Genomic DNA, 12,254 nt, shown 5'->3' on the forward strand with positions numbered 1-12,254 from the left:
AGTGAGGTAGTTGAAACCACAACTCTCCTCCTGAAATGTCTACTGGCAGCTCTGCCTTTAGTGCATAGACCCCCACCAGTGGAGAGATAAGGAAAATAGCGTTTGTATAGTAGACTATATTAAACAAATTAGTTTTTTTTATTAAACGTCTTTCATCCCCCCCAAGCTCTTTTACATATTTGGTGCCAATAATAAAATACTTCTGATTTATTTATTGTTGTTATAGTTTCTTTAAAGAAAAAAAACAACAACTTTGAATGGTTATTCATTCATTGAGTTTTGTTAGCCACTCTCACATATAAAGATCCAAGAATCCAACTAATTTAGGGCTGGACAAAAACAAATGGCTTGTAACACAAGGGGACCTCCACTGACACCTCCCCTGAGGTCATTAGTATGAACCTTAAAGTCACATTTAAGACAAACATGTCAGGATAAAATGACGACTGCCTTTGTTTTCCTTAGCTAAAAACCTAGGATTTGCAATTATAATTGAAAAGTGGTAAAAAAAAAAAAAAATCAGTTCTGATAGCTTTTATCAGTGCGTTTGGGTAGCCTTAAAACAGAGCCTCTAATGGGCTTTAGTTCAACATTTAGCTGGAAACATTTGTGTGAAGATCCTGTGCTTCTGCTCTTTCAGGGTTATTGGCTCTGGAAGCAAGACACTCGCATATGTTTGTGGTTTGGAAGTACCGCAACAGCTGCACTGCTTTGCATTTGGATTCTATTGGTCTTCTTTGATCCTGAGTAATTAAAAAGAGGGAAGCAATAATTTCAAGCTTAAAGAAAGAGTGGTTGCAAAGATTAACTAAGGATAGAAGTTACTCACTTTCCAGTTTTATTCTCCAAGCTTAAGCAGTATTTTAAAGCTTGGTCTCCTATTTAAAGTGTCTGCGACTGGGCCTTGAGAGAAGAACAAGTGCTTGTTATTGAGCCAGTGTATATCCCTGCAATATGGCCTCATGGTCTAAAACTCCAACTCAACTAAGATACCCACCACAATAAATAGTGAGAGGACCTGTCCTAACAGCAAAAATTCATCCTAGCAAACTTACTGTAATCATGAGATGAGCATACAACAATATGATTGTGTTAGGAAAAGTGTTACGTCTGAGGTCCCTCAATCTTGCCTCCAATGACCCAGCTCTTACTACATGCCAGGAACATATATCGATCAAACAATGTGTAGTATAGACAATTTTTGGTTTGGGTCAACATTCTTTTAAATGACATTGTCTTTGTTGTTATGTGCCTGCATTGCACAAGATTCATTGGCAGTGATCCGCTCCGATCATATAGCTTTGAAGTGTATGTTGTGCTTTAGTAAGATGTGGAGGCTTGGTTGCTCTTCTGAAAGTATTGTTTCATGTTTGACTCAACAAAGCAAACATGCTTGTCAATAAATAACACATTATGCCCATAAAATCAACTAGTGTTGTTATTTTTCATCTATACTCTTTATCTTTGGAAGGTAATTGTAGATCCCTTTCCCATATACTGAAGCTGTGATGTGCTAATTAAGAATCTTTTGTTTTATTGCTTTTGTGCACACACGCAGGATTTACTCATTTAAGGTACCTTTGTTTCCTGATATTTGTTTTGCTTTTAGCCAAAATATTACCAGAATCTCAGATGTATTTTTGGTTTTATAATAAATAAATTCATAGAAAAGAAAAGCATGATTACCGTATTTGCTCGATTATAAGACGACCCTGATTATAAGACGACCCCCCGAAATCTGAATATTAATTTATGAATAAAAGAAAAAGCCTGAATATAAGACGACCCTATAGGAAAAAAGTTTTACCAGTAAATGTTAATTCATGTAAACTATGTGAACAATTGTTTGTTAATAAAAGCTATGATCGAGAAAAATATTTTGTTTTTATTTCCTTTTTTTCAACCTGCCCCCCAAGTTATGCACATCTGCCCCCAGGCTTGCCACTCTGCCCTAGAAATGCCTTATACCCCCTATATGCCACTGTGCCCCATGATACGCCTTTTAACCCCCTATATGCCACTGTGCCCCATGATACGCCTTTTAACCCTCTATATGCCACTGTGCCCCATGATATGCCTTTTGACCCCCCTATGTGCCACTCTGGCTCCAGAATTGCCTTATACCCCTATATGCCACTCTGGCATTTAGGCGGTTAAAAGGCATATTATGGGGCAGAGTGGCATATAGGGAGGTATAAGGCATTTCAGGAGGCAGAGTGGTATATAGAGGGTTAAAAGGTATTTCTGGAGGCAGAGTGGCATTAAGGGGGTTAAAAGGCATTTCACAGAGCACTCTGCCTCCAGGAATGCCTTATGCCCCCCCCCATTTAACACTCCCTCCCCCTTCCTCCTCCAAACTTACCGGTGCTTAGTCAGGGCAGCGTGTAGAGCTCTACGCGCTAGAGCGGAAGTTGTCTACGTGAATCACGTAGACCTCTACACGCTGCCTGGACTAAGCACCGGGGACTCAGAAGCACCTGTAAGTTGGGGGGGGCATAACACAGGAGGAAGATCCAGGTCCCCTGCATCCCTGCGGGGGATCTGGATCTTAGTCTCATAGTCAGACCTATTTGAGGTCTGATTATAAGACGACCCCAATTATAAGACGAGGGGTATTTTTCAGAGCATTTGCTCTGGAAAAAAACCTCGTCTTATAATCGGGCAAATACGGTAATTTGCATTCGCAGGTGCCAAATTCAGTACTTTGGGTACCTACACACTATACTGAACCATACTTAAGTCTTTAACTATGCACTGTTTGCTCAGGATTGGGCTGCAGTGTCTGTCTGCTGGTGAAGTATCAATAAGACCTATACACAGAGGTCTCCCACTTACTCCCATTGCAATGTCAAACTCCTGACTGCTGTCATCAGATGTGAGTGAGCAGTGAGCTCAGTGGGGGATTTGCAGGAAGAAACACAGATGCTAGGGATAGGATTACTAAATCATTACTGCACATTTGACTAATTATCTTTAGTTGTGACATGAGTTGACACAGTCAGACCATGGAATAGTGTCACAAGGAATCCCTAAACAATGCTAAACTGTCTCTGGCATTACTGCTACCATGGACTACAGCTTTAATGCAGGAGGGGCAGATTAATACCATCCCAGGTAATAGTGTGCTGTGGGGCCCCCCAATAGCCTCTGCCACCATCTAATTTTGTTGTGTTGTAATGTTCGTTTGGCTGCACATTGAAAAAATATTCAGCTCATTAAAACTAGTGTCTCAGTGGACCTCTCAGTCCACCTCTGCTCTCTGCCCCTGACTTTTTGAAATACCTGACAATTACAGACCTCTTCTACTTAATGGCAGTTTCACCAAGATCCACAAAGTACGTATTTCAATGTTTAAATCTAAAAATGCCACCGTTTTTCTGTAAATCCATCTAATAATATAGATTGTATTGTGGCAGGTGCAGCCCTATTGGCACCGGTGACATGGGACCCTTTTATCTATAAATATGTTATTGGCTTTGCTATCAAGATGTATAGGTAACATTTATACTGTGCCTGAGCTGGATTATTTTAGTCATACATTTGTGGATTGCAGGTCATCATGAATTGATATTCATATTTAGAAGGAAATTATCTATTTTTGTTTTAAACTGCAGATGATAAACTAACAAAGCTCGTTTTCTCCTAAATGGAACTTGTTTTGCTGTTCAATGTGCACGCCATATTAGTATGAGTGCAGACAGGTGTGGCTTTTGGTTTTTGGAGGCTCCAAGGGATATATTTATAATACATACATAAAGGAATGATCACAAGCTATACGGTATTTTAATACATAGATATAGTATATTGATATAATCTGCCCCCTGCTGCATCTTCATGACAAAACCCTTTGATCAGTAGTGCCTATAAGCAGTGGCAAATCCTGGTCCAGCATGAAAGGTCCAGAGGCAGCAGCCCTTCTTTTGCAATAACAGGGAAGGATCATCCTTCTGGGTGATCATTCTCCCATATGCGCTGCTGGGTCTGTTACAAGGGAAACCTCTTACCTCCCCTGCTGTCCTATTTACACTATGAGGGACTATGCCAAGGTGACTTGGTCTCCATAGCACACTGTTCCTAAAACCATATATCCTAAAGAACCAGGGTGCCAGCATATGATGTCATATCCCCCCTGCTCAGCACTAAGGACTGCAACTGGGCAAGTGAGTCCAGTTGAGATGATGGTGAGGCATTGGGCTGCTCTAACCCTCACATACAATTTTATAGCTGTTAAAGTGAACTTACTCTATGTAAAGCTTAGTATTGTTTTTAAAACCACCATAAGTGTGGGAATTTGTCTATTTTGGTATATTATTTATAGTTTTTTGTTTTTTATTGTTACACCTCAAAATGTCTTTGTTATACAGCAAGGTAGTAGTATAGAATATATTTTCAAAACATTGTTATTTTATAAAGCTCATATTTAACTTAAAAAAAGTAAGCCGTTATTAACAACAGTTATTGATTAGAATTTTCACATTAGAGTCATAAACATCCAAGTATATAATGCACTGAAGTTCTCAATGTATAGGTTGACATCTTATATAAAGCCAGAATCCCGATATTACATTATAAGGCTATTATTTTAGACAGTAGTAGCATTAGTTATAAATCTATTGTCATGTAATCAAAGATACCACAATGTGTGTCTGAGTTGAAGAATGGCCGTAATGCCATTTAACTGGGCAATTTGTTTGACGTGTCTTAGAAGTGTGTTGAGGCAGGGACATTCCTGCTGTGAAGTACATAATATATGAAATTAACTATAATTTTACAATTAAATAATATTTTGTATAATATAATATTGTTGATTGAGTACTTGCCTTTAATAAAACATTGATCCTTCAGATGATAAGACATAGAAAACGCCTTATGGAAGATATGGCCCTGCACCACAGTTCGTTCATTGTACCAAATAACTTAGTGTTGAGACTGAATAAGAAATGGCTCTATAGAAAGGACATTCAATGCCGTTTCTGCAACTTACAAAGTGTGAACAAATGAAAAAGCACTTGTATATTCCGAGAAAAAATACAGCGGCATCCAGGGGTGACAGGCTTGATAGAGTATCCAGTGAATTTGAGTGCTAGGCACAGGAATAAAAAGAGGGAAAATTAATAGAATAAAGAGGAAAGAACATACAATATAAACGCATAAGGGTTTGGCCTATAGACATTTCTTAAAGCGCCGGCTAGCTCACACCGGTGAGTTATTTATAAAATTGAAGCAAGCAGATAATAGACACAATACCTACAGCTATGCGTGTGCCATAATATAATGTATACATTGTGTTACCAGGCTTATAAATTTGTTTGTTGTGGACGTAATTTTATCACTTTGGATATGGTTATTACATTTTTTGATTTGGCCCAGAAACTCAACAAATATTTGTGCATGGACTATTCCAGGGCAGGCATCCATTTTGAACAAGTTTCTTTGAGTTATTTCTGGGCAATCCTCCCCAGGTAACATATTGTGGAAGAAGAATTAGTATATATTGTATTCCCAGTGGGGTTATTTTAAGGTGAGCTGTACAAGAAACTACCTGTAGTATGTCGTTGTTGGAAAGAACAGACACATTATTGTTTTCAACTGAAAGAAGTTCTTAGATATGGTATCATGATGAAAAAGGGTTAAAAACAGACATTCCCTCCGTTGTCCATGGCTGGGACAGATAAATCTGCTCTTACATGTGCATACGTGTGAAATAGGGTACTGGCCCAACAGTCTGGAGGTGCATTTGGTATTCACCTTTTTTAGCAAACAAAACCCCCCTGATGTGCAATCTTTCATACAGTTGATGCCATGGTAAGTGCTGTGCCATTAGTCCATATAGTGTGTGTACGTGTGCCCCACCTGATCCAATGTGGTAAAACAAATTGTCAAGTTGAGTTATGGTAAATAAATTATAACATCTGTTGATGTTGAACCCAACACTCCAGCTATTGGGCAACAAAACATACGGTATCTGTGATTGTGTTTGCTATGTTACGAAATATCAGCTGATTGTCTTTCCCCTCTTATTTGCAGATGTACTAGCAAAGAAATAGTTAAAAACATGTTAATGAGAAACAACAGAAATTGTGTTTTACAGATTTGTGCCTTGCTTAACGATGCACATGGGGAAACAACACAGGAAGTAGAGAGGAATGATCCCAAATAATGACAATGGATGGATTGTTTCCATATATACTGTGTCAGGTTGTTTTATTTGGAAATAAATCCTTCCCATTTACCATATGCTTGCGCAGGTTTTCAGAAGACTTCCTGTGAGAATCCTCAGCGGGATGCAGGTCTAAAATCAATCATTGCATTAATAATAAAGTTGTGTAATATCAAAGATAAGCAGGGGAATTTCCTTGTAGACGGTAATGAACATGCATATGGATTGGACTGCTGCAATTCTAATTTGCACTAATCTTTTTTGTGCAAGATCAGGGAAAATCGTTTCTATTGAGAAAAAAATAAAAATCTTTCAAAAATGTTTTCTCTATTTAAATATTGTGTAGCGTTGCGGTACGATGACATAGTATGAGCTGAGCTTGCAAGTAAAGTGGGACAGGAAATGTGATTGTGTGCTCCATCTTCCACATGAGTTTCATATTATTGTATTATGGCAGCTTCGGAGATATATCTACCTTGGGTGCTGCCCTGTCCAGCACCCCAGTAGCCACCTCACCAGCTGCCATCCTAACTGAGGAGCGGCAGGATACCATCTACTCACACAGCATGCGTTTCTATGTGTCTAAGCCATGGCTGCACATTAACGCACCAGATCTACTGTGCGGCAGCCAAGATACTGTAAAAGAACCGCACCATCTGGCTCCAGCTCCCCAGGCATTTTCCAGTTTTCCAAATGGCCAATCTGGACCTGGTCAAAACAGTAATCAAACCAACCACAGATGTATGAGAGTGGTCAAGGGGTTCCACAGTCAAGGTATGGAAGCAGACAACAACAATTCCAATAGCAGGACAGAGGTAAAGACCACAGGCAAACAGTGTCCGGTAAAAAAGCCACAGTTGCGGAACAGAGATCAGAGATTTAGGTACGCCAAGTAGAAATCACAGAGGAAGGACAACAAGAGTACAGATTACCAGGGGAATTATGTTTTATATAGCTTGCTAGCATGCTGCCATCGCAACCATGGTAATGCTGCTGCTTGTGTGTGTCGAGCATAAAATTTGTGCCAACGTGCCCGTGCACATCTGAGAGGAGGTGAACTATGACCTGGAGCATGATTACACCATCTGTGGACCAGTCTGCTGTTTTGGGATGGGATCTATTTGCTGCTTCCATCAGCCACAGTAACCCTGAAACTGAGACCTACTCTGGGCATTCTCTTACCGGGACATGATAGATATGATAGTTGCTAACCTTCATATCCTGATTCATCTAGTGACCGATGACCATTCAACCACCAACGCTTCCTCAGGATTGTGCTTCTGGAACATTGGTTGTTAGTTACAACAGATGTCAGTGCTATGGGTTGGGAAGCTCTCATAGAAGATTTTGTACAAGGACTGTTGCTCTCCCAAGTCTGTTCTCACCCAATTAACAGGGCATTCTGGTACCTTATGACAGTGGCAGATCCAAAGAATGTGTGTCACTCCACTGAGAAACAGATCAGCGGTTGCATATCTAACCAAACAAGGCATGAGAAGACACAGTATTATGGCATGTATCCACATTCAAGGATACATTAACTGTCAATATCATAAACAGCACAGTTAACTCCATTAGACGCTACATGATTCTGCTGGGTGATGATCTAAAGGAATATGTTGTACAGTCTTTAAATAATAGTTCCCCTAGCCTCCCATTCACAAGATTTTATCTTCAATTTGCCATAACTGGCCAAAAAATACAGTTACTGAGCAGGAGACAAAAGATTGGATATAAAGGTAAGATGGGAATAATCAAACCAAGTGGCAGTTTTGCTGGTTAACCTCTTCTATCCTAATGGGGTTTCTAAAATAGTTTTCCTTTTATTATCTGATTACAATGAGGACTCAGAATAGTGCATTATTTATTTTATAATAAATGGTTACAACACAAAGATAACAATGTTCTTTTTCATGCCCCTGGCCACAGGAATGGACTGGTGATTAAAATCAGCCCTGACACTTTAAGGCCTGAGGCTGATAAATGACATGCATGTGGCCACGTGTATCCACTAGGCTACTCTCTTACACATTTGAGTGGCCATTGGGCACCGGCCCACTGGACATCTACCCAGTACACCCAACGACCAGTCCAGGCCTCCCTCACATGGTATCCAGGATGTCTGGATGCCTTGTGCCATCCTTAGAGCTGGCATATGGATTTGCTCAATATTATTTGATACCTAAGGTAGTCCAAAAGATCCAGAGGCTAAAGGCATCTAAGATCTACATTGCCCCGGCCTGGCACCAAAGAGTCTGGTATGTGAAGTTTATGAGTATGCCATGAGTCCTGCCCTTCATTCTGTCCTTGTGTTGTAATATGCTGATGTAAGATCTCATTGTCTCTCAGGATCCTCTAAGGCTAAAGTTGACAGCTTTGTCAATGTTGTTCCAAATTTTAATCTTGATTAAGAAGGGCCTCTACAGAAATGCAAGAATATTACTGCACTGATATATGAAAGTGTGTATGTGGTTTATCTAATTGTGTCTAGGATCTAACATCTATTTCTCAGCTGCTAGATTTGCTGCAGGATGACTTTTATAAAGGACAATATCCAGCAATGATCAATGTATCCCCAGAGCCGAGGTTGGCTGAAGATCAGGCTGAGGTTCCCTACTAGTACCTTAATTTAATCCCGAATCAGTTGATGGACGTTCAGTTTGAGCTTAGCTATACCTGTTCTTAATAGAGGAGGCACAGGGAGAATCAGAACCTCCAGATTTTATGCTTAAAGTAGTTTTCCACTTTTATTGCCAGCTGGAAATCAATCTACCTATGTTCTCTTCACATCAATCAACAGAAAACCATCATTCAGTTTCCAGCATTTAAAGCCATGCAAGAAGTCAGGTATTATGCTGCGCTGATTGAAACTCCATGTTTGGGAAGAAAGATTTTAACCAAAGGCTACAAGTCAAATGGTCACAGTTAACAATACACTGTATTATTTATTCAGTGGCTCTCATATACAAATACATTCAGAATGGTAGTAATATGATGACAGAAAATAACCATCAGGAAAAAAATGGGTTTATTCTCTAACCAGCAGGACACCTGCCACGACATGCAGCATGCCCGAACTTTTGCAAATTGTCTTGAGATGATTTCAGTGGGATTACACTGTGGAAAACTTGCAGAGCTAATGTTGTGTATCTTGCAAGAACTGCTGAACTGAGTTTCTACTAGACTTGTGCATTCGTATTCAGGCAAACATGAAAACGAACTCAAAGGGTGCGTTTTTGTTGTTCAGCCCAAATATCGAATATACGAACGTTCATTTATACGAATCTTCATGTTTGTCTTCGTCTTCGTTTACTAATCTTGGTTGATGCCAGAGGAGACCCCTGCAGGCAACCAATAGACTCACTCGCACGGCCCTTTCACTCCTGACGGGGAACCTACGGGTTTCCGCTCCTGTAAACCTCTGCAATGCTGCATAAATAACGGGAGTGGAAATCCGTAGGTTCGCCGTCTGGAGTTAAAGGGCCGTGCAAGCGACTCTATTGGTTGCCTGCAGGGGCCTCCTCTGGCATCAATAGGCTCACTTGCACTGCCCTTTAACTCTGCAACTTGGCCTGGGTGGTCTCCCCGCTACGAGAGTTGAAGGTCCATATGAGCGACTCTATTGGTGTTCGTCTTCATCTTAACTTAAGGGTTCTGTAGAATCTTAAGCTGAAATACCTGGACATTTAAATTTTCCTAAAAAAAGTTAATGAAAAATGTAAATTTTTATATAGAACACCCTTGTCCAGTTGGTTTCACAAGTGGATTATGTAGTCCTCCTGGTCTTATGATCTCAGCTTGTTTAAAAAAGATTAGGGTTTTACTGAATGATAGTCAGGGGCGTACCTAGAGTATTTGGCACCTGGGGCGGATCCTGTGGCACCCCCCCAACACTTTAAAACTGCATAGCTTCTATCGTTATATACTGGCGCAGACATTGAAGGTGGTACAGCATTACTGTTATCATTATATACTGAGGCAGACATTGACGGTGGTACAGCATAACACCTACCACTATATACTGAGGCAGACATTGACAGTGGTACAGCGTAATCCCTATCACTATACATTGAGCCAGACACTGATAATAGTGCAGCATAACTCCTATCACTATATACTAAGCCAAACATTGATGTGGTGTAGGCTTACAAATTTACACATTCATTAATGCATTCTCACAAACTCATTAATTATCTCCCTCATTCAGACAATTCATCCACACATTCATTAATTCTCTCACTCATTCTCACTATCTACCTTTCCCCCTTTTCTACCCCTTCTCACTATCTACCCCCTCTCCCTCCCTTCTCACTATCTACCTCCCCCCTCCCCACTATCTACCCCCTCCGCACTATCTACCCCCCTCCCCGTCTCACTATCTACCCCCCTTCTCACTATCTACCCCCCTTCTCACTATCTACCCCCCTCTCCCCATTTGTAGTTAAAGTTTTTTTACTTACCACCCTGCGGTGGGAGCACGACGCCTCCGTTTTCCTGCCCTGCGGCTGCTTCCTGCTGTGCCGCTGCGCTGCTTCACTGCTGAGCGCCGAAATAAGCGGTTGCTAGGCGCCCCTCTTTCGCCTCCGTGTAAAAATAAAAATAAAAAAATGACGATGCTGCCGGGGATCCGGACATGTGGTCACCCTAGCCCGTGGCACCCCCCTGATGATCGGCACCCGGGGCGGACCGCCCCGCCCCGCGCTAGGTACGCTACTGATGATAGTCCTGCCAGTCCATGTTTATTAATGGTATTCTAGCATCCACAAAGCAAACACTGACTACACCTACCATATATGTACACACAAATGTACGTTAGTGCCATGTGCAATATACCCTGTGGTATTGTATATGTGTTTGGCACAAAACATATGATCATATACCTTATTTTTTCCCATTGTTTTTCTTACTTTGCCATTCTTGCACATCCTCAATCACTAATGAAAAACATAATGTTTTACGTCAGATGCTAGTGCATGTCAACTCTAATGAGCGGTAAGAAAAGATTATTAAATCAGTTGTGCTCTGTTTAAATAATGTATAATCTGTAATAACTACAATGTGTGGCCTCTGTGTGAGTACAGATGTCCGGGCAAGGATTCTTCCTAATCATCTTCCCATGAGACATAATAAAAACGCTCCGAAGCCATAATCAGTCCATTTTTTTTCAACATATTGCAGATGATCTACATACTCATCATTTAAATCAATGGTTCCATTCAGACAAAAGAAATTATGTAGTTATCTCCAACTGTAAAAGCAAGCCTCATTTTACATCACACGTCAGATAACTATATTCTTCTAACCAATTTCAGTGACGCAATGAACTGGTGATCCATTTTACTTTGGACAGGACCTTTAACTTTACCCAATGTATTTGGTATGCATGAGGAATAAAAAAGGCCTTACCTGATTATAGCCCCAAATTAAAAGTCAATGACACAAACAAAAAAAGTTAAAACAAAAATGAGCTTTGAGTACTTTGAAGCAAGTATTGGGGCTCAGCTTCATAAAAAGAAAGTTCATACTATCACTTGAGCTTGAATAAGAATTAAAGGGGTGGTCAAGCCTAATTTCTATCATGGATGGTCAATAAAGCAAATTATATCTTTGTTACCTTAAAAAAGTACTGTCTTTTATTTTGCAGGGGAAACTGGGCCATAGGTAAATGCAGAAAGAGAGTTTTGTACAGGACCTTTGGATGGGATAAACCGGGGTATCTGTCATGGGTCTGTCTATTCATAAAAAAGAAATGGTATTCTCTGATTCTCTGTGTTATGTCGGAAAGTCAGGTGCTGTCGGATAATGCGTTCTTCAGGTGAGTGCAGCAAGACATAATGACTTGTACTTCATAATTTGCTCTGCATGTATACAATGACACAAGATAGGAATAGAAATTTGTGTGCTTTTTCCAAGAAACATTCATTTTACTACCACTTGTTCTTACGCTATCCTGCTCTGCTAATGCTCTCGTGATAAAGAGCAGGGGAAATTGCTTCAATCAGGAGCAGAGTAATGTAATTTAAAGTTGTGTATTGACATGGATACTCGTCTATATGAAGCATATGGTTAATATATAGTCTGATCCATGTTCAGA

The sequence above is a fragment of the Sceloporus occidentalis genome, unplaced genomic scaffold, assembly GCF_023333645.1.
Source record: "Sceloporus occidentalis isolate IW3139 unplaced genomic scaffold, rSceOcc1.0.p SCAF_26, whole genome shotgun sequence".
Taxonomy (NCBI): domain Eukaryota; kingdom Metazoa; phylum Chordata; class Lepidosauria; order Squamata; family Phrynosomatidae; genus Sceloporus; species Sceloporus occidentalis.